Source organism: Struthio camelus, chromosome 1 (assembly GCF_040807025.1).
Source record: "Struthio camelus isolate bStrCam1 chromosome 1, bStrCam1.hap1, whole genome shotgun sequence".
Taxonomy (NCBI): Eukaryota; Metazoa; Chordata; class Aves; order Struthioniformes; family Struthionidae; genus Struthio; species Struthio camelus.
In genome coordinates, this window is record NC_090942.1 from 61,937,009 (window position 1) to 61,963,645 (window position 26,637).

The 26,637-nt window shown below is 43.9% G+C and overlaps 1 long non-coding RNA gene across 1 annotated transcript in view; it reads left to right on the forward strand.

The window, feature by feature from the left end:
• The window catches only part of LOC138067348 (uncharacterized), a 79,238-nt gene that overhangs the window by 12,024 nt on the left and 40,577 nt on the right, over positions 1 to 26,637 (forward strand). Inside the window, exon 2 of the long non-coding RNA XR_011141205.1 lies at positions 26,072 to 26,152. This is a non-coding gene — a long non-coding RNA (uncharacterized lncRNA). The remainder of the gene's footprint in view (positions 1 to 26,071; positions 26,153 to 26,637) is intronic.

Here is a 26,637-nt window from a genome sequence, read left to right on the forward strand (position 1 = left end):
GAATGGTTAACCAGCATAAAATATTTTGCCAGAAAACTGCCAGTTCTACAAAGTTCTCCTGTGTTGACTGCAAACCTCTAAAGGCCTGGTGAATCCTTCTGGCGAGGGAAAAGAATCCTTTTAGCTATGAGAGACAGAATTACTTGTCCTCTGTCTGGTAACTTTGAGTCCTGCGAGTGAGTGCTGTGGGGTTTTTTTTAGCCACGTTTCTGAAGCCTCTCTTCTCAGAGGATATATAGCATGGAATGAAAATATGTTTTTTTTCCTTTTGGGTTCTTTCCCCTTTGTCACATTTTTCTCCCCATGGTCGATAACTGACAAGTGCTTACTGGTTGCATCTGAGGAAAAAAAGAATTTCGCTTCAGCAGATGAATGTAACCACAGGACTATAAAACAGAGTCACTAATGCTCTGCTATCCCTTTTTGTGACTCAGAAATCTCTGGTACAGCTGAGGCATGTCCTGGCACCTTCTTTAACTCTGCTCCACCACATACCTGATGCCTGAGTTTTACCTTTCACGGTCAGAGCTGTGCTGTATTGTTAGAGTCAGATAATGGCTCTGGGTCACTGCAATTTGATGTGTGCCTCCTTTGCTTACAACGAAACCCATGATATGAGAGAACAATTAATTACCTTCATTTTCTCTGTCCTCCCATTTGTACTCTGCAGTCTAGGGGGCTGCAAGAGAAGGCTAATTAGGAAAAATCCCTATGTAAACCATACCATAAGATTTTGGGAGTAAAATACTACCAGTTCTGCTAGCACGCTCCTGCCACTGTTAACCAAGTTCTGCCTGTTCGTATTTTGATGTATCACAAACATCATTAATTATTTTATCACCTGTTGCCAGTGGAAAGCAACTGAGAGCTATGTTAGTCTGAAGCATTTTGCCATGGCCCAGAGTAGGTGATTTAAGAAATCTCTGGCTAATGTCAAAAGGCTTAATGACTCCCACACTTACATGCTACCACAGTTTGCACTGTCTGCTATTCGCTGTGCCCCAGCTGCACAGATTTTATTCACAATAATGCCAGCAAGTATTTGCATTAGTGCTAGATAACATTAAGTGAGTAAGTAAAAAAAAAAAAAAAAAAAAAAGCCAGCACTGAACCTAGACTCCAATCTTTCTGAAAAATTCAAGATAATACCTGGTCTGTTTTCACAGCCAGTCTGTAAGATTCTATTAATATCAGATTTGTTCCTGATGTTATTTAGTACTTCGACACCAACATACATTTCATAATAACTGCAAAATTGTGCAACACCTAGGATATGGTTTCTGCCTCATGCCAGGGCAGGTCCGAGGTAATTCTGCTTGTCAGAGGCTTGACTCAAGACTAATGTGAGCAGCAGCAAACTGAAGTCTACAGTCTTTATTTGTGAAGAAAGAAAAATAACGGTGACATAGGAAATATCTGGAGGCAGTGTGACTCAAGGGATTCATAACAGTGACAAACAGGCCTTGTCAATTTACAGCTGCTCACATTTGGTTGCTCACAGCCACCTTGTGTTTCCTTCGCCCAGCTGTAAATGACCAAGCAAGAGGCCAGGCGCTGGCAAGTTAAGCCCTACATGAATATTTCACATCTTGCGGGTAGCAACAGAAAGTCAATATTGCCTGAGGTACATGCTGAAATACCCCTCAGCACACCTGGGAGTTGAGGAATGAGGAGGTAAATGGCTCGCGGATGGCGCAGAGAATACTGCAGCTGGAGAGGGAGGGCTGCACGTAACGGTGCTGCAAAAAACAGCGTCAGGGAGGGGCCCAAGGCGAGAGGAATGTGGGAAGGCAAAGGAGCGGAGCTAGAAAAAAAGATTGTGGATGTTCAGGAGGGTCTTGGAGATGCAAAGGGAGGTTGGTTCAGCAGAGCAAAGGGAGCAGGGGTCCACACAGCCTGGTGAGGGCCAGTGCCAGCTTAAAGTGCAGAGCTAGGAGCGCTTCTTGCCAAATTTTGTTCTTTTTTTTCCCCCTCTTCTCAAAATAGTTTCTTGTTAGAACAAGCTTCTTGCCAGGATGTCACAATCAAGACATTTGCTCCAGCTCCTGGCTGTGATTCCTGTAGCACAAATATGCTGGGTAAATCCCAACCCCCCTCCTCAACGGCAGAAAACACAAGCCTGACTGCACTGAAAATAACAAACTTTGACTCACTTCCTCCTCAGAAACTCTTCAGTATACCCCATTATGCAATTCCTCAGCCTAACATGAGGGAATTAATATCCATTTAGTCTCTTAGCAGTGAGCCTCTAAGGGATACTTTTCCCAGCACAGCTCCTTCAGTTATGATCAGTTTAAAGTGGTGGCGTTACTCCAGGCCCTGTCCTGACCAGGGAACGCTCTGCTAGTGTCAGCGGCTGGTTTGTGGGTGTGCACGTGTGTGTGTGTGTGTGTGTGTGTGCACGCGCGCGTGTGCACTTGTGTGCGCACATGCATGGGATTCTGCTACCTCCTTGCCACTCAGTTTCCAGAGGAAATGTGTCTCTTAGCACTTTAGGCTAGAATGCCTCAGATCTGCAGCTCGGACTGCAGCAGATCATACCTTCAGCTCTTAAAATGTATTTCAGTCTCTAGGTCATTATTCCAACAGCCTGTCATCAAACCAGCACCTGACATACGGGTTCTACTTCAGTGGGTAACCTTATCCATTTCTCTGGTGAGTGCTTGGAGGTGAGGGGAAAAGAAGAGATGGGCAATTTGTATGAAGAACAGTTTTATTAGCCCAGAAGTGACTCAGGATCTCAGACTGCAGTGTTGCTGGGTTTTAGATCTTGTCATTAAACTCTTTAGACTTCTGAGCCACAGCAATAGATCTTTTCCTGCCAATGACAGCAAGGCAGCATGGCAACTGGTTAGGAAAAACTGCCCTGCACGCACACATACAGACACATGCCCTTTTGGTGACTGTTTGTTGTAAAAAACCCACACGATAGATCAAGGACAGATGTACAAAAATAAAAATATCTTCTTAGTGTTCAATGTGAGTAAAGCGCTGCTAAAGAACTGAAAAGGTTGAAGGGAATTTCCATGAATTCAGGTGCTGGTTCAGCAACCTCAGGCAGCATCAGTCCTCTAACAGGACTATTCCTCTGCTTAAAACCCAGACACATGCTTATGAACTCTACTGAATCCATGGAGAATGAGGGGACACACTGGAAACTCTTCAGCCATATCAGCCCATTTTAGCTGCAATTTCCCTCTGGGCACAGCAACATGTAGGATCTATCCCAAGCACGAGGAGATGCAGCAAGAAATCAGACATCAATGCATTACTAAGATGAATGCAGAATGTTAACCTCTAAATTAAATGCATTGTATTGTTAAGTTTCCTTGTAATACCATGGTGGAGTTTAGCAGAGAAGAAATAGCTGTAGTAGGGACAGAGCACAGCGTCATTTTGAAAAAACTATTTTTATTGCCACTCTGAAATATGCCACAGATCCTCCTCCTCACAGGGATCTAGGCATCCTATTTTAACTCCTAACAAAATGCCTAACTACTTTTTGAAAATCTGGGCTTCTGTGTTTTATTAGTGCCCTGATCACAGACAAAACCCTATTGTCCTAGGTCCCGTTCAACAAAGACTAATCCTGCAGGATTTATAATTTAAATAAACATATCAGAGACTTTAATCTGGATCAGCCAAGGATTTCTTCAGGGGTTTTACTCCAGATTCCAATCAGGACGATAAAGGGATGGGATCTGAAGCTTTTTCTTCTGTGGTCAGGTAGTTCTTCTAAAATACAAACAGAGGAGGGCTGAACACCTCCTGCTGACCCTCGACTTCAGTAACCCCTCTCAAATCACATCAGCTCTGCTGCATGGTACCTTTACAGCAACATCCCAGGATTACAGGGAATGGGCCAGGCTGGAGGCAGCTAAGCATTTTCTTGTTGAGAACACTGCTACTTGTCAATTCAGTTTCAACCTATTATGCCTTCCTGCTTCCTCCTGAACTGTTTCTGCCCCGGTGAGAACCAAGAGCTACAAATAGGTTTTTATGTCCGCAGTGCAAATGCCAGGTGAGCAGTGAGCATATCTGATTACCATCACAGGCGGTTGTCCCCTAGAAGAGATTCATGGGAGAATCTGTGTCAAAAGGAAGGCTGGGGCTTGGCTTGGCCAGTTGGCCATGGGAACAACCACCAAAGCAAGAATAGGATGCAACAAATACTGTGACACTTTTTTACAAAGTAGGACCCGAAATAAGGAGAGAAACAATTTATCTTCTAATCCCATAGGAATCCACATCAAAACCAAAAGCTGGATGCAGAGTCCCTGCGCAGTGCTTTTACTGCACCGTCCTCTCTCCCCTGCCCCTTTTATTTTGGGCTCACAACGAGACAGTATCAACGTGGCAGCCTGCAGCGAGGTGGGCAGCCACTCCTTTGTGACTCCACCAAAGCACCTGGCAGTTTGGAGGCAGCCGAACAAGCTGAGTCCCTGTGGGGAGATGTGTACGTGCATGCACAGAATTAGCAAAACATTGGCCTTGCCAAAGCAGCCCCGCTGCTGAGGGAGCATGCTCAGCAAGTCTCCCAAAGCTGGAGGAAGCCATGCCCTGGCTGGTGACAGGTAGGGTGTGCACATGTGAGCTCAGCTGTCCCATAAGGGCCAAAAAGATAGGCAAACATATGACCCAGTCTGCTTGCTTGGGCCTGCCCGGTGTTACGCACCCGACTCATGTGCAAAAACATAGCTTTCATTCTCCTGGAAAGGTAAGATGACCATAGTTGTTTATTGTCTTTGGTGAAACCATTTACTGTACCTCTTTGCTGTGGGGAAAAGCATGAGTCTCTTAACCTTTTAGTTGCTTCGCAGAGAACCGAGATGGGCCTGGCACAAGATAGTGTTATTATACAAGGTATAAATGCTTTCCTTCCTTCTTGCCCACTGTTTCACTGTTTCAGGCAAGTGCAGGAAGCGGGAGCCAGGCCTCTTGCACTGGTGTCTGCCGAGGAGCTCTGTGAGGTCCCACCAGAGCCGAGAGCTGGGTCACTTCCTTAGATGCCCAAGGTGTCCACCTCATTTCTGGTGTCACCTCACATGGTTCTCTCCCATCTAGGGAAACATGGTTTTGGAGGGGTAGTTCTCTTCACAGACAACAGCACGGTTGTCTGTGGTTGATTACCCGCCTGCAGGGATGCCCTCAAGTAGGGACCACAGAGGCTGCCCTGGGTCTGACTTTGTTCAGTGTCTTCAATAGCGATGTGGAGCATAAACAGAGACAAAGTTTGGCTGATCTCTGGATGGCATAAAACTGGGAGAACTGCAGTGCATCAGGGTGAAGATTGGAGTATAAAATTATCTTGACAGTTTAGAAAAACAGTCTGGAAAAAATAGGACAAAATTCAGAAGAGTCAAGTGCAGGATGCTACATTTAGGCCTTAGCAAACAGTTCCTGAAATTGTTAAGTCTTTTAGCTTGAACAAAATGAGAAGGAATCCTATTCTGCTAAGCACTGGAAAAACCTCAGCTGGATTTGTGTGTTCAGTTTCAGGATTGGTAGATAACCCAATTTCTACAGCTTCTTCATGATTCATTGTAAAACAGAGGCTTTTTAAAACAACAGGCAGTAGCTGTTTAAAGATCTTTCATCATCTTCCTATGGCACAAAAATTTCTGTTGGTTTGGTTGATAGCGTAAACTCCTGGGGCTGCAGTCTGGTAGCACCAGAGTTAGACTTTGAGTGAATTCGTCTGGGAAGAATCTGGCCAGCAAGCATGTTAGAGACATCCTCTCAGTGAGAGAAACCATGGTGATGTAATTAAGCTGGTGACTATGCCTTGATTCCCTGCTGTGTTACTCCAGTTTATAGCGGTATTGTTCCAATAACATCAAGGGAGTTAGGCTGGCATGAAACTGGAAATAATGCAGTGTTTAATTAATGATTTGGATAAGACGAACCCGAGGTAACATGTGTAGCTAGAGAAGATTAATTGCAACTTCATTTCCCCAGGTAATTCCATGTAGGTTTGCCTCTAGTTACAGCGCAGTTTCACTATAATGGTGCTGTGCATTGTTAAAAATCAGCAATCATTTACTTTGTGCTGAACAGGCTACATTATGAAGGAGATAATCCAGTTTGCTGTCATTTTGGCAGCCTGTTAATGACATAGGGCAGCATAATACTGCATGGGTTCAGAATTTAGCTGCTAAGCTTCAAGCTTTATGCTTTGCACATGCTGCTGTTCTTCAGACATAGTTTTTGCTTTGTCCTAAAACTCTGCATTAAATTTACTGTCACTTCTGGCTGGTGTCTAAAGGGCAACCAAGATATTTTTCTAAATCATGTAGTAGCAGGGAAAAAAAGGCACTGGCAAATAACAGGGCTAGAGCCTTTGTAAGAAGAAAACAGAATGGAAAAGAGAACAGATCTACCTCGTTCAGATGAGTTTTAACAAATCATCCATTGCTACAGATGTATGTATGCCCCTTGTCTAGAAGGACAGAAAGTCCAGTGATGCGGCTGTTAGCCCAGGACCCACACCAGGGTTCCTCCCTCCCTCCCATACTCCAACCCTATGTCCTAATTTCCAAGCAGAGCAAAATCAAGCATGCAGCCCAGCCAAGAACCACAGCACCCTGCAGGATAGCCAGGAGCACCAGGGCCTCAGGGTTAAGCCCAGAGAGCAGGATTAGATGAAGCTTTACCCAGGTGGCCTTCCATGGCATTGCAGTAGTATTACAGCAGGGGATGTCATGGCCCTGTGCTTCCCGGTGCTCAGAGGGTGGATTGCTTGGCTCTGCCCCTTGGTCACTGCCCATGTCCTTCTCCCTTCCCTTCCTGGCATAGGGGAAAACATGGGGGGTTTCGACTTAGGGCTCTGCGGCTCTTTCTGGTTTGGTTTCCAGGGCTACAGTAAAGCTTATTTCCTGGTTTTGGTGTGCATGAGCTCAAATCTTCTGAGCTTTACTTTGAGTTTCAGAAAGAAAAAGGGAAAATCTGCTTAATATGGAGAACCCACTGACTTTTCCATCACAAAGTGTCAAGATTGCTTTCCACTCCTCTCCTAAGCCAAATTTGCAGCAGGCTTGTTTTTAGGGAATTTTCATGCTGAAAATTGTTTCAGATTCAGATTGGACTATAACGAACCCTTCTGGAAGTCATGCAGAGTTTTGGAGGTGATCTCTTGGGTTTGGGATTCAGTTTGGTCGGTTGGTTTGATTTGGCTTATTGCTCATTTGGAGTTTCCCAAAGGAAAAGGGAGCACACAGCTCTCCTGCTTGCTCCTAACAGCTGCCTATTCATAAAGGGTGGGAACTCAGACCCCCTCTGTCCGCGCAGGCTTTGTAAGAGCAGGTAGGCAGAAGAATCTGGCCATGGATGGCATTCAGAGGGGATACAAAAAGCTTGACCTTCATGTCCTGAAGCAAAGAGAGGCTGAGGAGTGATTCAAAGAGGGTAGAAGGAGCTGACACTGGGGGACTGATGGGCAAAGCATATGATCTTAGCAACTGCATTTTGAATAGTGGCCATCAGCAATTAAAAAAAAGAAAAAGAAAAAAGAAAATAAGGGCAGGCATGAAGGTTTTAGCAGAGCTAGTTGACCTTTATTGATGGTGAGTGCTATGAATTATATCAGTTTATACCAGCAGAGGAATTGAGCCTGAATTTATTTTTCTTACCGACTTCCCTATTAGGTGAATTCACTGGTAAGTGAGATAAAAGCAGAAGGAAGCTGAGTGCTGATATTGCTAACAGCGAAGTCCACCTCTCATGCCAGCCTTTTCTACAAAACAGTTATGATCTCATACTTTCGTGCCCAACAAAAAGGACTGAAATAAACTCAGAAGTGGCCTTCTCTCAGCACCAAAGCTGGCTACGAATTGCTGAACTGGGTGTGCAGGAAGGGTCAACAGCAGATTCCCTGGGATGGCAGGAAAGCTCCCTGTACAGGGGGACAGGGAGCACCCTTGAGTTAAACAGAGCTGAAGGTGTCTAGGACAGTGATGGGGGCAGCTGGAGGTGGCAGGGGCTGTGCAGCAGTGCAAGAAGCATGTGCTGCACTCAGTGGTGCTAATGGAGGTGGGAGCATCCCACCACTTTCCCCCTTTCTCCCTCCTCCCTTCCCCTCACCCAGTAAAATATGCCTGATTGAAAAGGGCTAAAATTTGCCCAGCTCTGAGCCAGGTCCTCCTGGACAAGACCGAGTAGCCATGGCTATGCCATGTAGACTGCATTGCTGTTTAAGCAGCTGGAGTGAGGAGCAGAAGCTGGAGAGAAACAGAAAGGAGCTGGGTTTGCTGCTGGGTGTGCTGGGTCTTGGCGAAGTGGTGGAAGCAGACCCTTGTTTTGGCAGAGTGGAGGTGCCAGGATGATTGGCACCCCACCAATTGGCTTATTGCCAAGCCTACCGTTAGCACCGTTGCTTCCATCGCATATGGCCATAGATAAGTCCCACCGCCATTACTACCACCACCAAGAAGCCCCAACCTTTTATGAGGAGCACCTGCTCAACGAGAGGCACAAACCCTGAAAACTGGCTTCCAGGAGACAGAGGGGCCGAAGGCTGGAGACAATAACACTCCTTCTAGAAGCAAAAAGTGGATTGATGCATCCATTAGCAGACTAAAGCCGGACTAAGAGCATAAAATTGAGCTCCGCAGAGCCAGGCTCCCGGCTCAGCCCAGGTTGCCCCTAGGTTACATTCTGCCTCTTCAGATGCTTTAGCCAAACTGAAGAAAGGCACAGATTGGTAACCTGAGAATAAAGAGAGGGATAAAGAGGGAAAAATAAAGCATGATTTCAATAGTTGGAAGGCTTTACATGCAAAAGCAAGCGGTCAGTCTGGATTAAAAAATATAGGAAATATAGGCAGAAACAGCAGCGTTTGCAAATGGCTCAGAAATGAGGAGTGAAGGAAAGTTACGAGCTGAAGATGGCCCACGTTTTAAGGACCTGAATGAGAAAGAGCATGGGGTGTTCAACAGTTTCCCGTGAAGCAGTGCTTTTAAAAACAAATCTCGTCTTTCGAATTAAAAAACAGTAAGAGAGACAAAACCCAGAAGCCTGTCCGGAGATTTTGAATAATTTATAAATGCCTTTTGCATTTTTCCCCGTCTTTAGAAAATTCGTTAAGAAATCAATGGCTTTCTATTGTAGGCGGGTGCTCTCATCACCGGATTGACTGAGCAACAATGTTTGTGTCAATCTTTTGCCAGTGACTCATGTTAAGGACTGTCTGTGTCATCCCAGTGACTGGGTTTGCACAATGCCCTGAGGTACTGCCACTGGGGCTTGGGGCAAGCACAAAGCGCTCCCCGAAAGGTGCTACATCCCACTGCTCCTCGCTTCTTGTTTCCTCTCTTTATCACATGATAATAACAAGAAATAATTTGGTTCTCCGCTAACATTTTGGTTCCCGTCCTCCTATGATATATATGGGGCGTAAGTGAAAAAAGCATTTCCATCAGCACCCATAGATTTACAAGGGCTTTGAGTTACTCGGCTGAGAGAGTATACATCTTCTGGTTTTAATTTGTAGAAGCCCTATTTTACAAAACTTTTTTTTTTTTTAATGATTCTCTCTGGAGAGAGAGGATTAACGGTATGACACTAAAGTTTGGCATACCCATATCTTCTGGGAAAGCATGTGCAGAAGAAGGGAGGATCATTTTAATCCTTCACCCATTAGGAGAAATAAACTGTAATTTCATGCAATTTGAGATGAGATGTATGGGTGTCTCTCTCTTGCTCTTACTGTCTTTCTCATTCTCCTCTGCCATCCGCGGCAGGAAAGACCTTTAAACTGTACCTGTTCTGCAGGAATTAACACTTCAACATTTCCTCTGCCCCTTCACATTACCCTTTCGCTGCCCCCAAACACCAGTATGCGTTTTGTTCTATACTACTGGGTTGCTGTGATTCACCTCAGAGACGGCTGCAGTTCAGGTGAATATCTGCAGCTAGGACAAGATCCCCCACTTCATGTGGGAAAAAACCTGGAAGGGGGAATAAAAAGAGTCTCCTATGCAGTGATTTTCCTGGGTGGTCTTTCTGATGAGAGGTGAGAAGATGATTGTGGAATTTGGAGGCTGCAACCTTCTTCCGCTCCTGCAGCCCACGGGGTTCATGAGGGTGTGGAAAACTTTTCCTAACCGAGCCAAGCACCACTTTCCAGGGAGAGATCTTGTTTCTGGTGCCTGTTTTGACTGAACAGCATGGCTTTACCTGCCATCACTTCCCTCGCAGCACTGCTCTGTATCACATTCACTGGACATTTTTGCCCCTTCCTTATCACGCTCATCTCATCATTCCTAGATAAGTAATTCCACTCTCCACTGGGTGTTAATCCCTTGCAAATGTTTATGTGCGTCTCTCCTCATACCATCACTCAGCCAGTCCCTTCAAACCTTTCTCTAAAGCCCCACAGGACTCTTGTAACTGTTGTTATTCTTCACCTCCACTGTTACTCAACACTTTTCTGGTTGCACACTGCCTCCAGTATTGGACACTACACGTATTTCTCTTTAAATAAGAGTCCTCCTTATAAACCTGCCCTATCCCTGTCCTCTTTCCATAGGCAATAGCTGTAGCTCCAGTGATGGTGACTTGCCTCTGTGACCTGAGCCCTTGTGTGTAGGTATTCCCTGAACTGCATGCATAGATAGGGTTTAATCTATGCTTCCCACATAGATTGGGTTTAAGCCCTATGATCTCTGACTGCTATCTGTAAAACCATCATCCTTTCCTGTGATCCTGCCTGTGGAGTTATTTCCTCCCTGTTTGTGTGTGTGTTTCAGGTTATTTCTCCCCTCCCTGCATTAATTCATAATGTGAGAAAGAGTTAGTTGTTCACTGTTCAGCTTCAAATAGTTATGTATTTGGAGCTTTAATTAGAATGCCACTGAAATCAGAAAAGACGAAATAATCTAATTCTAAGACATTATTTAATGATATAAATGCATTTGCAAATTAAGACACAGCTCTCTGGTATCAGAGCCATTTAAAGCAATCCACATTGGTAACATTATTTACTAAGGACCTGTGCACACACCACCACCTGCACCCATCAAAACTAAGGGTGCTTTAAATCATCCAATGCCAAAATGTAATGCAAACAACCAGCAGAAGGATAAAGAACAAAGAAAATAACATACCAGCCCTGGGGCTTCTCTCTCTAATCTTGGAAGAGCCGTGGGGTAGACACGTCAATTATTTTCTTTGTTCATCCTTCTGTACACTGTTTGCATTACAATTTGGCATAATGATTTAAGAAGCCTTGAGTTGTGTTGGATGTGGGTGGTGGATTCATGGCTCAGAGACTGTGTTGTTGTTGTATATTACTGTCTAACTCTTGGGAGACTGAGCTTACTGTACTCCATCTGCAATTAATTTATGACTTTGCATATGTGTGTTTGTACAGTGTATATATTATGTATAATGTATGCATACATACCCCTGTAGCTATTAAGCCATATAATTTTATTTTTCCTCATTGTGGTGTAGACAGCAAATACTGACCCAGAGTCCTTCATTTTTTGGTCATTTAACATACAACAGAGAGAGTTTTGCTATGTATGATTGAACAAGCAGCAAAGTCAATTTTATTTTCATGTTGTCTGCTTTTGGGTTACAAAGATGTAACTCCAGAGAGCAAGACATTCTAGGTACATAGCAATACCTACGGGTCATAGCTGGAGACTCTTTTTTTCAGGTGGTTCATCCTAGTTATGCTCTACTAGGGATTTGGTTCAGAAAACCATCATCAAGAATCTGGGATATTTCTTCTTAATGAGGGTGAGAGGAGAGGCATTGAACATATTGAGCCAATAAACTTGTACTGGAATAACTAAGAGAAGGATCTGATCCATGTTGACCTCAGGCTGTACCATTGGCACATCATCCAAGAAAGCTGGAATAGTTGCATTCTTCTAAGATTCAACTATGCTTTGAGGTGAATGTACCATTTAGCAAACACATATATCAGCAATTCATCTTGTGGTCTGTTTCCTTAATAGCACAGACTGGAGACCAAATTCAAGACTGGTGTCTGCTCCCTGACTTCAATGGGCTTTTGTCAGAGTTAACATTTTATCCTTTCTGCTTAAACCAGAACCAAACTCCTGCAGTGAAATAAGTTCATATACATCAATTAAATAGTAAGCACAGCACTGGACTATACGCAGGTAGTAAAAATGCTACCGAAGAAACTTAATGCTCTAAGTGTAATTGGACACTAATCAGGAAGAGAAACTAATCATTGAAAGCATTAGTAATTCTCTCCCAAACTGACGCGACAATCAGTTTGGTAAACTGAACCTTTGACAGCATAGCACACAAGCCCTGTCACTTTGCAGGTTAGATTTTGGCTTGCTTTCATGACATCCTGTTGGGAAATACTCTGAGTGGTACAGAATATAGCAAATGGTGGTTTTTTAGTACTAGGTTGTTAACAAGGGAAGTTCAGAATAATATCATTCCAGCTTTGGATTATGTGCTCACTGGAAGATGCTGGATGGTAGAGACGCCTGTGCAGCAGACTGCCAGTGGTGCAAGGCGTTGGTCATTGCAGCCAGGTTTGATAAGTCTTTCACCAGGCACACACACTGCAAAGTCTCACTCGCTGCCTCTGTAACTTGCATTACTCCAGATCGAGTTTCATAGGATTTGGTAGGACAACTTGCCCCTCCTTCCTACGCACTTGTGCTGTGGTATGTTTAGCTCACCATCACGCTCTATTAAGTAGGAAGGCACAGGCTTACTAAAAGTGGAACTGATTCCCCTTGCCTAAATACCTCTGAACTGCAAGGCACAGGGTATATAGATGCAGAGAAGCAAGTCCTGCCACTCTCTAGGGGCCATCTTCTTCCATGCAGACACAGGGACTGATAATCCAGGGTGGGCCAGAGTGTAGAAATAGAGCAGACTATGTGGAATGAAGGATCACGTCTCATTTAGCTGCAGAGAAACTTGCGGGTTGTTTCCGCTATATTGGAGGCAAGTAGGAAATGAGTAAGCAAGAGAGGCCTGGAAAATTGTGGGATAGCACTAAAGAAGTATGAGAAAAAGCTCTGCTGCTTTAGCTTTATTTCCATTGTCACTGTGAAGCAGGTAAGTTTGAATCCTACTTCCTCCAACACTCTATTCCTTGGACAATGTAACAGGACCTTGTAAAGGGCATAGCCAATTTTATGCACACTGTGTAGGATCTGAGAGTAGTATTAATAACAAAGTCAGGCTTGCAACATATTTACAAGCTAGTCAGAGCACTGTTATATAGGCCATCTCCTCTCCCTCCGCGTGCAAGAGTTGGGGCTGAGGAACTGCTACCATGTAAAAGTCCTTCAGGGTGGGGGAAGCCCAGGCCGTGCTTTGTAGTCTCACAAATAGGTGACTGCATGCATCCGCATTAATGTGCCTTGTCAGGGAGGCAAAATTAAAACTGTCTAGTTCCCAAAGCTGTGCTCTTCACGCTTCTCTGGTGCTTGAACCAGCACTTCTTTATTGGTTTAACCAGGCTGGCACTATCTCCTATGTTTAGTTCACTGTCTATATGCAGACCATCTGCTTTTCCCCCCAGCTTTTGTGACTAAGGCATCTGAGGATGCACTAGCCACTTAGAGGAAACACAGGAACTGGAAAGAAGACCTACTGCTAGAGAATTATGTCCTTTATAGCTGTTCTTTGATATAGAAAAGTAAGAAGCCTCCAAGGCATGAGGTTTGAACATTTTCTGAGATAGTACTAATGGAGAGCCATGTTTTTAACTTCAGGTTTAGAAAGTGGGGTCAAGCTGTCAATGATGGGATAAAACAGTCATGTGGCAGCATAATACTTCTAAGGGAAATCATTCAGCCATTTCTACTGTGTTAGCAGAGTACACAATTCAGACATGAATAAAATATATGCATGATTATACTGAAGTGTGAAAAGCAAATCCTCTTGATATGTGAATAACCAGATAAATCCAGTCCTCACTGAAAATTTCTGTGTACTTTGATGATTATGTTCATGGCTATAATTGAAAGGGTATCACAGAGGATAAACAGAGCTGTTACATTGCAGAGGTCTGATTTTGATTAGATTTATAAAGGGTAGTTGGGTAAGTTTCTGCTTGCATTCTAATTTATGAGGATGTGGGTCAAAGCCATTTGCTAGAGCTCAGAGTAAAGCCAGGAGATACATTCTTTACCTATTATGACTAATATGACATCTGTAGGGAGTTAAACAAGGAGTATCTCTCCTCCCTGGGTCTTTTAAGTAGCCTTCTACTACTGAAATGGGAAATAAATTCCAGGTTAAAATGTCATTATAGCACCAAAAACAACAAAATGAGGACAGCCTCAGACATGTGCCTGAAATCTGGTGAGCTTCCACAAGAGCTCTGCATAGAAGGTAAAGTCAGTGGAAGAAGCCAAGGAGAAATGGAAACTGCTTGCCTGATTCTTCGCTTGATTACACTAGCTGAAAGGAAGCAGATGCAGTTTCATTAGTCTGATTCACTGATTAAAGAGTGGAAAATGAAATCCTTTACTTTATAATAAAAGTGTTACTGACTAATTGGTGCTCAGCTAGGCTATGGGACAACTCTTAAACCTCAATAAGAAAGAAGAGGCACTTGGTCAGAGAGGTACTGCATTGTGGGAGAAAACTCAGGGCTACACAGTTTGTTTGAGCAGCCCCAGAGAGGGAGTGTGGTGGGATGGCGGTACCTGGACTGGGAAATCTGCTAGCCTGGTTTCAGCTCCACTGGCCTCTCCTGTGATCTCAAGTCAATCAAGTATATCAGTGTCTGAATAAGCCATCATCATTTTGCATCTGAATTTGAAAATCCTCAGCCTGATTTTTTGCAAGCCCCTGGAACTACAGCTGAACCCCAAGAATTTTTTAGCTGGGCAGAACCTTTGAAAATCAGGACCAAAGTAGCTTGAGTTGATCCTTCAAAATTAGAAGAAACTTATTGTTCACCTGTGCACGTCACAGACCTATTGCAAGGATTAACCAAAGAAAAGACATACTTTAAACCTTGGGGTGGAAAATATTTCACATAATAAAAGGCAATTTTGTTCTCTTTGTGTCTATGCTTTTTTCTCACACATAAAGATATTTAGTTTTAAATTGTAGAGTATTAGCCAATTTGATGTTTTGAGGAGTAGTTCAAACAATTATCGGATTATACCAGCACATGATGTCCTAGGATCATTTTGAGAAGTGTAATAAGATTTGAAACGGAACTTGGCCCTGACACAAAACCAATACCAAGAAAAAACTTCACTACAAAAGAGGAGACAGTGTCTGTGACTTTTAACTAGTATAAACATGGATAAACTTAGGGTATTTACTGTCTTCTGCTTCAGGTGAAATGTAATCATCTGATGCGTGTCTCTTCAAAAGAACAACTTTATAAAGGGTCTACTTCTAGAGTCTGTTTATAGCTGCTTCTCACTCACTGCTCATGAAGTTTTCAGGAATGCGACTTTCTTGTACAGCTTGTTCACAGGCTCCCCAGCATCTTGGTGTTTAGGAGCCAATATATCTGATATATATATATATATATATATATATGTGTGTGTGTGTGTGTGTGTGTGTGTGTGTGTGTGTGTGTATGTATATAAGTATATGTATACACACACACACACACACACAAATATATACACACACATATACCCATTATACAGGGACAATCATATTAATTAAGAAGGAGTATTCACAAAGTTAAGCTTTACAGGAGCAGACTCATTAGGCCTTATTACAGCACATGGAGAAAGAGAAGTCTCCATGGAGGTAGCCCCTGGTCCTCTGCAATATGCAAGCATTTGCCATCAGTGTCTGCACAGGGAACCTGGGAGATTAGTCCCCTGGAAGCAAAGACATAGAAGTGGATGCTCGCTGCATGTAGCTGGTAAAGGTGATTGGCAGAGCTCTGAGCACAGCTCCTGGGGAGTGTAGGACCAAACTCCATGCTGTTGTGTGACTAACCCAGCAGTGAAATCTGCACTGTTTAAATTTTCCCTAGCAAGTAAAAGGTGCAGCAAATCTCTCTGATGGGAGCTTTGAGCCTACAGTCTGGGTATCTCTTTCAGGACTGGAGGGACAAAATTAAAGGCGGGTGCTTCTAAGAGCTACCCAAAGATGTGATCAGCTGAACGATCCTTTGCTTCCTGTTGTGACAGTCTCATTGACTAAGGCTGCTTTTCTCAAGGCTTGGGGACTCCTGGTTTTCCCACCCTGCAACTGCTCAAATGACCCCTTGAGCAACCCAGCCTCTGTGGGGAGGGTGTGTGGGTGCATGGCTTGGGAGCATCTCTCCCACTGCAGTGGCCACAGATGGGCTTCCCATCTAGATCAGACCCTCCATCCTTCCTTCTTCTACCTCTTGCTTTCTGACACAAATTAGCCTGCAAAAATATCTAGCCTGTGGATTATAGCAGAAGTTTCTCTTGTACTCTCCACAGCATTGCAAATCAAAACTTATATCCACATCATTTCTCTTGGGTGGTGGATTTCTTTTTTAAAAACCACTACTTTCAAAGACTCTGCTGCCAAACAGATTCAGTGTCTTCCTTCCTCATTCACAGCAGCACCAATGCTGTACTGTGCTCTCAGAGCATGTGCAGTTTGGAGATTTTTTTAAATCAAACTTGAGAAAATTTGATATCAAGTTCTAAAGCATTTTTACTTCTTTGGTACTTCTCCAAATTTTTATCTGACATTCCAACACTCTTCTCTATTTCTCTGAGATGTCTCCTCAGAGGGCTGTGTCTCTCAGTGATTTCAAGTGGTAGGATACTGGTAGCTCTGCTGCATTTCTGTATTTGCACAGAAGTGTTTCTAATTTTAAAGGTTTTTAAAAATTTGTTTGTGGCTCACAACTTCTACTACGTGATATCACGAGAACAAGCCACTTAACTGGAAGTATGGGAAGAACAGGCCTCTTCTGCTCCATCTACAGTAGTAACTGCATCAGTCAGATATAGACATAGGTTCACATTTTTTCTGCAGAACAGCTCCGGGGAGAGTGTCACAACCTATTTAGCCGGTATGGCTTACATATTTTCATAGACGCACCATGAAAGCTTTGTTATCCCTAAACTGTGTAGAAATGCAGAGCTACCTGTAACTCTTGCAACCCAGGTGATGGGTATTTTTGAGAAGACCTTATTAGCAATCTTTATGTTTTTAGGACTGCAACCTGGAAGCCAGCGGAAAAATGTTCCGTCCTGCACAAGCTCCCAAATCTCTTCACGCTAACAGTGACAAATATGTACAGATTATCCATAGCTTCAATGCTGAGTGATTTCACCAACCCAGTGGGAAATATTCTTCTCTTAATTACACAGAAACAAGTAGGGAATTGCTCTAGTGACGTGAATGGATTTATTTTGGATAGACACCAATAAAGGAGAGAACACAATCTGGTGCCTTGAATGCTGCCAACAGAAGCCTAGTTGTATTATCCCATGCTTTGACTGTGGCAGCCGGTCTCACTGAATTTATGTCTGATCCAGCTCCCGTGGAAGCCAACGTGAGCCTTTGCACTGATTGAAATGCTTTTCAGTAGATCCTCCTGGCAGCTGGATAAGATTTCAGATCAAGGCCTTGGCTGCCTACTTTGATGGAAGCTCACAGCCTTGCTGGTACTGAGCTAACTTCTACCTCATTTCAAGCTTGGCCCTCCTTTAAGCAAGTGTTTGAATCAGGTGGCCTTCTGGGGGCCTCTCCAACCCGAAATGATCTGTGATGCTGTAGCTATATGACCTGGTAACATATGGGAGTGTGGGAGACGTAGCAACGCTCGCATCTGTCAGCTTGTCTTGTACTTTCATTGGAAGAAGAACTCCTGTACAAGTGTACTTGGGAATTTCAGGCACTATTTCTCTACTGTATGAGCATACCTGTTCTTATTACCTTATGATACTCTTGTCATGTGGCTACTTAGATCAGAACAAGTCCAAAACCCCAGAGGTTTATCTTCTCTAGAGGAATGTTTCTAAGCCTTTAGCACAGTAAACACTAGAGCTTACTTGGGATTTAGGAGGAATTACTTTCCCTATTTAATTTACGAGGTCTGTGTTTCCCTGCCTCAAGTGCAAATTTCCAGAATCTGAGGTGATAGGGTTTCATTTAAACAGTTTAAACTCCCTAGAACAAACCAAAAACATTTAATTTTTCACCTAGAAAAAAAATCCAGATGACATAAATCTGGAACTGTATGCCAGTGAGACCTGAGTGCTGAAAAATACAGTTTCTGCAGAACCCATCCAATCACTGAAGCTTGTGCCCAGGGAAGTTTGCTTTAAATATTCACTTTTAGGGGCTCTTGGGCTTTATAGTTTGTTTACCTCTTCCGTTTTAATCTGAATTTGTGTACACTGGAAAAAGCTACTTTCTTTTCCTTAGCCCTTTGGAACAAGGACGGAGATGTGGCAGCAAGTTTCAATAAGTGCATGGGAATAAATATCTTAAAAATTAGAATGGAGACACGAATAAAGGGGAGACTCTCTAGATCTGGCCTTCCTGCCAGATTCCTCTGTACAACTTGGATTATGGAAAGACTGATGATCTGCCTGCCTGACCACTGAAGCCTATCGTTCCTCTTCCTGGTTGCTTTTGACCTGATGTATAGCTTATGAATTGCTGATGATGTTCCCTCCACTAAGCAGACTGCACACTTACAAAAGGCAGGCTTGCCTCTCTCCATTCCCTCTCCCTCCTCCCAGGATTCAATATTTATCTATCCTAGTTTGGATAGATTTTCTGCAGAATCATGTTACTGTTTGGAGAATGTGGTTCTCTGATATCAAAGATGGGTAATTTCATTAGGGAAATTTATCTACTCCCTTTCCTCTTGAAAGTCCAAATCCAGGGGCTGTGCATGTAGGAAGCAAAAAAAGAGCCCAGAACCCTTCAGATATAGATATAGAGTTAAGAAATGACTAAACCAGAAAAATAAAAGGCCCATAACAGTTGTTGTGTGAGTGGAGTATGAATTATCCATAATTAATGGAGAGTTGGTCCAAATCTTACCATAATTGCCATACTCTTACTAAAGACGACATGTGGTCAAAAGCATGAGTATTTTGGAAGCCAGTTTGGTACCACAATAAGACGAGCATATAGCACACAGGTCGGATGATATTTGGTATTATTATACTATTAAACTGGCAGTGTTCTTCACTCTAGTCGTAGTCAAAAGATCCAGAGCCCAAGATTACTATAATTTTATAGAGTAAAAGCTTGGGCAAAATTATGTTTTAGCTGATAGAGCCCGCTACTGAAATCCATACATGGTCAAATGATTCATTGACGTCACTGGAGTTTTGCCTGAATAAGAACTTCGGAATGAGCCCTGAGGGATTAGCTGTGCTCTTCTCTACTTACTCATTAAGTAAATCCTATGCAGCTTCTAATGAATGTAAAATGGCATAAATGGAAAGATGAGTCTTATTCATATAAAATGTGAAAAAGGATTTACTGCAGATACCTTCATTTAGGCTACCTTTTACATGTTTTTTCTTCAGAAGAGTGCTCTCCATGGGACAATAGGAACAAGAACATCTGTAGTCTGGTTATGATAACCAATATGACGGAAAATCTCTCAAGGACTGTGGTTTTCAACCTTTTTTGATGTGGAGACCCTTAAAAAGCTTCCAATGCAAGTGCAGATCTTCTAAGGAATTTAGGCAGCCTGCCAGCAGAAAGACTTTTCTCCATTACTTTTTGTGGACCTCATGAAAGTAGCCCACCCACAGATCCTCGATTTAAAATCAGTGTTGTAAGAGGTTGGCTTTTACCAAAGAGGCAGTAACTGCTACTACTTGGGCTAGCCCCCTAAGCACAGAAATCAACATTGGAGTGGGGAACATTTAGATTCAGTGTAATCACCTGCTGACTCTGGGGTATTCAGCGTCTGCTGTGCAACCATCTTGCTTCATAACATTGCAGGAATTGTCCTGCTGGATGAGAGCCAGGATCCAGCCCTGACATTTGTTCTTCCTGCTGAACTGTTCCCAGACTGAACAACATGGACAAGAGGAAGAGGATCCCATGCTGTTGGGAAGGGGCTCCATCCTTCTTTCCCCGACAGAACTATATATAATCCTGCAATTTGCTAGCAGCCAGAGCAGATATGAGATTTCTAACTTCCTGAGGCCTGATGGCTTTTTTTGGAGACAGTCTCCAACTATCCTGAAAGAGATGGTGAAAGCGTAAAGCCAAGAGAGTGCCTTTTACTCTGGCCCATGGCATGTGCCCACACTAGATCTTGTCCAGACGGCTTGACTTCACGAGGGAGTTTGGCCCCACTGATCCTGGAAAATGGTCTTTGAATTTCTTATACCAGTCAGCTTCCTAAAATCCCTCCAGGCTGGCAGTGAGTTGGCTGCTTTTGTGTTCGCCTTAACAGGTACCAGCCCCACTGACCCCTGCCTGTCCCTTGACAGCCATGTGTCGTCCTAAATTGACAAAGCTTTTCTTCAGCTTTTTATGGAAAACACTGGAAAGCTGTGCTGCAACAGAGACATTCAATGGCAGCTGCATTTCTTTCATACTGTAAGAATTTCACTGCTCCCTCTTCTCCAGCACCACAGACCTTCCCTCTCTGCGGCGAGTCAAAGCTGAGATCCTGCCTTGATGCATAAAGGGGAACACCTCCATTACCCAGCCTGGATCATGGCCAGATATAGACACGCGGGACAGGCGTAAGGCTCGTACCTCCTCCTATCAGAATTAACACTCTGATTAGTTACATTGGTATGCAACTAATATGCTATATGCTAATATTTTTTCCTCTTTTTTTGGACAATCCCCTTCTCAGCCTCTCAAACAAAACCATAAATGGGAGCCCAACCTGAGATATCGTTCCATTCACTTGCAGAATATTTTTCCATCTTATTCTATAATATTAAGGCTCTTTTTTTTAACGGCCCCAAATATAGCTAACCTTGCCATGTCCCAGCAAACAGGCACTTTATTTGTTGTGTCATGAAAATAAACAAAGCATTTTCATTATTAAATAAACATTTATTGAAAGGTTCAATGTGACTGCTTAAAGCTTAAGTAAATCAATCGCTGTAGGTTAACCTTTGCTCGTAACACTATTTTTCCTTTCCGAAACCACTGTAGCCATCAGATCTCACATTTACATGGCTTTTCAACATGCTACTATCAGGAGAAATACTTAGCAGAGAAATCTGGCACAGTAAAAACTTTTCCACCCAATGCTCTGTGGAGCTCAAGAAGTTCATGCGTTGCTGTGCTGTGTCTTAAGGACATTAAAGATACAGTTTCAACTACAATACATCTGGAAAAATACCATGGATGTGAAACTATTGAGAGTTTAGGAGAAGTTAATGTTCCTTGGCACATGCATATCAGCACAGTCCAATTACACAGTTACAAGCATGCTTTCCCTCTAATTCGGCTCAGAGGAACAGATCCTAACATGTCATAGCAAGGTGTTTGTGTTACAAAGGGTTATTGTGCTCTGGTGTAGTCAAAGGAGATGAGAATAAGAAGACAGAAGAAAACATTTGCTAGGAATTTAGGCCGTGGCAAACAATGGCTGCTGTCTGCCCTGACAGAGCAAATATTTTCGTACCTGTGAAGCTCCAATTAACCTGGGTAAGCAGAAAAGTTACCAGCTTAACTGAACAACACTAACATGGAAATCTGAGAAGAGCAAGGTGCTTTGTCCACTGTAAAGTAGCATTTTTTATTTTTGTTTAAAAATGTATTCCTTCTCCTGGTTAGTATGGATGGCCATTTCCCTGTGTCTGCATATCAAAAACAGGTGACAGCTCTGCAAGAGCTGTCAAGACAGGAAAAACATACAGATGGAGAACACAAGTGAAAAGCTTTCTGCTGTGGGAAGCTATTTTTAGAGCGGGGTAGATGATATGGCAGAGGTGAACAAGGTGGGTTCCTTTTCACCGCATGTGGCTGAGCCAGCTCATACTTGTTCCAGAGGGGATCCTAAAGGATCTTCTCACTTCCCTGGAAATTCCTTTTTCTCCTGCCGTAAAATCCTGGAGTTCTTTTAATCTGGATGAAAATTAGGCTGTGTTGGTAGCTGGAACTGTGGGGGATGCACCCTATGCTTCCTGGCTACCTTTTGGGACTGCTGGAACTGCTCCCCAATTTTCTCGGACTAAATGTCTCAGTTCTTCTTCCTTCTATGGAGATTTTCAGTGTCTGTTAGAGGAAAAGTCTCAGCAATGTTTAAGTCACGTACAGCCATGGGATCTGCTCTTTGTGGTTCAGCTGAACTGGACTGCAGTGTTTCAGGTCAAGAGGCTGCACAGGCTGCGGAGATCTGCTGACGGGACCTGTGGGGTGGGTTGCAGGGGCAAGAGGTCCCGGTTCTCTGGCATTCACTCGGAGAGTTGCAGAGGCTTCCACAGAGTGAATCCTGGGTGCCCTGGAGTGGAGGCTTTACAGAAACTCAAGACTGCAGCCTGTCGAGGAAAATGTTTGGTCTCTTGCACTCTTTAAAACCAAACACAGAAGCTGTTCGTGAGGGAAGGCTGCAGTCAAACACAAGCTAGGCAGCTTATTACAGAGATACTTGGAAATCTGCAGCCTGTAATTGCAGGAGGTCAGCTTAGGTGGACTTTAGTTTCTTCACAGAGGACCCACTGAAGGCCCAGCAAGCTGTTGCCAGTCTTCCTGTATAGCAGCCGTCATGTTTCTCTGCTCTGCCAAATCCAAGAGTCTCTTTCAGCAATGCTGTTCTTTAATATACAAGATGGACCTCATTTTCTTTATCTAGCCAAACCTAAAACCTCCAGAGATGCCTTCCCTTCTCTTGCCTGTGTCAGGGCCATTGCAATGGTCTGCTTCCTCCTTGCAGCTTTGCTCTTGTGTCTTTTTGCAGATAATTTGACCATTTCCTAGCAGAGTAACTGGGCTTAGAAGTAAGCCTGGAGGATGGAGAGGCACCTAAGGAATCTATAGCCTGATTTGTGACTCTCAGAGTACGGTGTGCTCCCACACATGAGAGGCTCTTCTGACCATCCCTCTGTAACTCTCCCATTTACAGGACCATACATGGATATGACAGTTATCTGGGCCCCTAAAGGGAAAGGCTACTCTGTCATAGCTGCTGTGAAGCACTATCAGGCATAAACAGTGCAATAATCCAATACCATGTCATTTGCAAGCTTTGCAAATGTTGGGTTCAGAGTTGGTGTGGGGCACGCTCCCCGTCTCCTCACAACTTTATCTAGAAGTTAATTTCTTTCTCGTCCACAGGCCCACTGAGATGGGCCATGTGCAGATTTTATGGCTAAGTGAAACCATAGGAAGTCCTTTCAAATCCCAGGACATTGCAGCCTGTTCCTGGAGACCATGCAAGAGAATACATGAAGTATGCACAACGTGCAACTCACGTGATATTAGTGGTATAAATGCAAGCTGGCAACCCTGTGAGATTAATTTTCTCCAGTTCCCTCTGCAGTCAATGAAAAAATAGGGCCTCCTTTACAGGTTGGTTCAGAATGAACACCTAGCTTAGCTGCTTTGAATCTCTCCATGGAGAAAGCCTCTCACTGCTGACTAGAGGAGGAGGCTAGGGTGAACAGACTCACGGCAATGAAGGTATCTGTTGAGAACCCCACTTCTCCCTGACCTGCATCTTCTCACACCCTTAAAAGCTGGGATCAGTCTGCCAGGAGCTGTAGACAGCTGCATATTGCTCAAGTGATGGTCTCTCACCAGGGGAGAGGGCCAAGTTTAACTTCTCCATGCTGGATTTCAGTGAGCTACAGCCCCTCAACCTTGGGTCACAGGGACCCTTGCTCCGCTTTATCCCTCCAATATACTGAAATTGGTTTCTAGTATGATCCAAAGGGCATCAGATCTGACATTTCTGGTCAAAAGGGCATCTCAGCCAGTCAGAAGGAGATGATTTCCAGACTGGCCATTAGACTGCTTCAGGCTATAAATGTATCTATTGAAAAAGAAGAAAGATCATACCTCTATAAATGAGCAAGAGGTTTGCCTCTCCAGTAGTTGCTGCTGGAGTGCCCTGATAGGGATGTTATGAGCCTCACAGCCCAGCAACCACTGCCACTCACCCAAGGCTGCGTTAGAAAATTGCTGCGCTCTGCCACAGTCCTTTCCCTTTTCTCCACCTCTAAGTAACATCCGTCAACCCATACTGCTTCAAAACCGCTATGGCTGTGGTACTCTTCTGCTTAAAGAGCTAAGTGATTTCCTTCAAGTATTTCTTGAGGTAAACCACTAACCCAAGTCAACTGTGTACAGTGTTACTGGTCTGAGCCTCACCCTAGAAAAGCTTCGTCAGCAATCAGACAGACGCTAATACATCCTGTCCCTTGCACCAGCACCAGCAGAGTGAGTCCTGCTGGGTGACCAGCTGGGGATGGGAGCTCCTGTCGCAGGGCTTGGCGCTCGCATTGTGTGGGTACGTTACCGTCTGCTGGCCAGGGCACACACAGAGCCCCGTCCATGAGTCTCCCACACAGACAAATCCAGCAGAGATTATGCTTCAAAAATAGCCAGGGCAAGAAAGAGTTTGGCCTTGAAAAATATCGTTTAGCTTCAATCATGCAAATATGATTTAGTCATCCCTTTGAACGGAAAACTGCAAACAAATAGTTGTTTTCTCCAGCCACGCTACAAAGTCCTCTTTGAAGTAATTTGCCCCTGAGGCAAAACATATAAAAGAGACACCCCTGTTTGGACTAGCTGTAGCTTGCTGGGGAAAACACACTCTCACAGCCTGCTTCAGAGTGACTCACTAACAGTGTTTAGCCTTCATTATGATGCAGGTTCAGTTCATTAATTGCCCACCTATTATGTCACTAATTAGAGAGACTTAAATGACTAGGACAGTAGATGTTCACAACAGTTTGGCAGGGTGGGGGGAGCGACAAACAGGTCAGAGACTAGTTGTGAGCTCGCTTTACATAGGCGGGAAGATGGGAAGAGTCATGAACAAAAACTTCTTGTCAGGGGCTTTGTCACACAGCTGCCACAAAAAAGAGGCACTATTTTCCTTGCTTGAATGTGGGCTGCAGAGGGAATGTTATGCCATAGTGGGCTTATTCTGTGCTTACTGGTAATATGGGGAGGGAAAAAGAGGTGGACAGAAAAACCGCAACGTTTTAAACCTACGTCGTCAAGTCTCATATAGAAAGTAGGAACCGGATCTAACATCCTGCTTGGGTGGAGTGACAATGCTGTCTGCTGGGTGAGCAGTGCGCAGCACACAACCAAGTTACCTGGAGGAAAAGCTGCAGTGTGACCTTACAGCACTACCTACTGTAAATGTGTGTGGTTTTAGCCCACAGTAAATACGAGGTGGTGTCTTTGCTCCCAAGCAAAGACAGCCAAGTTTCTATCGCTGCTGGTTCTTTGCTTCTTGCTCGCTCCAAAATAAGTGTGGACATTAATTGCTATAATAAAATGGCAAAGAAGCACACCACAGCTGTTCCTAGAATCTCCAATTAATGAAGCAGCTAATGGGATAATCTAAATTGCTTGCACAGAAATACCCATGGTAGTGGCGAGAGTTGCCTCTACCTCCACCCCTCACCTTGTTCTGCTGGCCTGTAGACATGGGTCTGAGGAAAAGAAGGCAATCCAGTTTGGAAACAAAGAACTGCTTGAAAGTGAGAACTTGAGGAAGTTGAAAGAGCAGCCATCAAAATCTCAGTTCTTCATGTTTGCAATTAGCAACAGAGCATATGGGGCAGTGGGAGGACTTGCTGCCTGCTTGGAGTGGAGCATCTGTTACTGAAGAAGAGCAGCAGTGCCAAGCTTCCTGTTGACGGCACACAACCATCCTTGCAAAGCAGACGCACACCAGTGCATTGTGCCTCCATGCCCCGTTCTCTCTTGCACAGAACCGTGGCACAGAGAAGGGGCTAATTACACGCTGAGCTGGCAGGGGGAATGTGTCATGATTAGCATTTGGCGGCAATAGGGCTGTCTCAGATGCCAGCTTGTCTCATGCCTGTCTCTTAATTGAGGCATTTGATATGAATACTCATCACTAAAACATTGGAGCATCCTTAGAAGAGAAAAAGATGTTATCTGCAGGAAGTGGTTAACGTTTAACCCTCTGCTTTTGCTTTTTCCCTCTGTTTTGTATGTTTTGCAGTGGGACCAGATGCACCCTCCTTTCACTGAGTCCTCGGCTCTTGGCATTCACTGAAAACATTTTCCAGCTGTGAGATGAAAGGTAAAAGATTTAAAATTATATAGTGAACAGTAGACCTCTGAAACAGTTTATTCACAGGGAATCTGACATATTCTGTGCTAAATACCACAGGCTGTAAAAAAACTTTTGAGTGTAGCAACCTGGCAACTTTTTTTGGAACATGTGAAAATGGGCCACACAGGGATTTGAAATTTTCTGCCTATGTTACCTGGCAATGAGCAAAATCCACATTTGTCCAGAGGGTCCCAGAACTCTTCAACTTTTCAAACCCCAGATATGCAACCTGGGAACCCAGTACAGGCAACCCTGGGCAGCAGCCACTGCCCAGTCTTCTGGGTAACCTTCCTGGTAACTAGCAGTTTGGCCCAATTACTTGCCAAGCCGCGTGGCAGTTGTACAGGCCCATCCTGCTTAGATATCCATGCCTTCTTCTCCATGCATCATCTCTTCACATCTGCTTCACTCTCAGAATTGCAAATTCCTCACACACCCATCATGAAAGCACT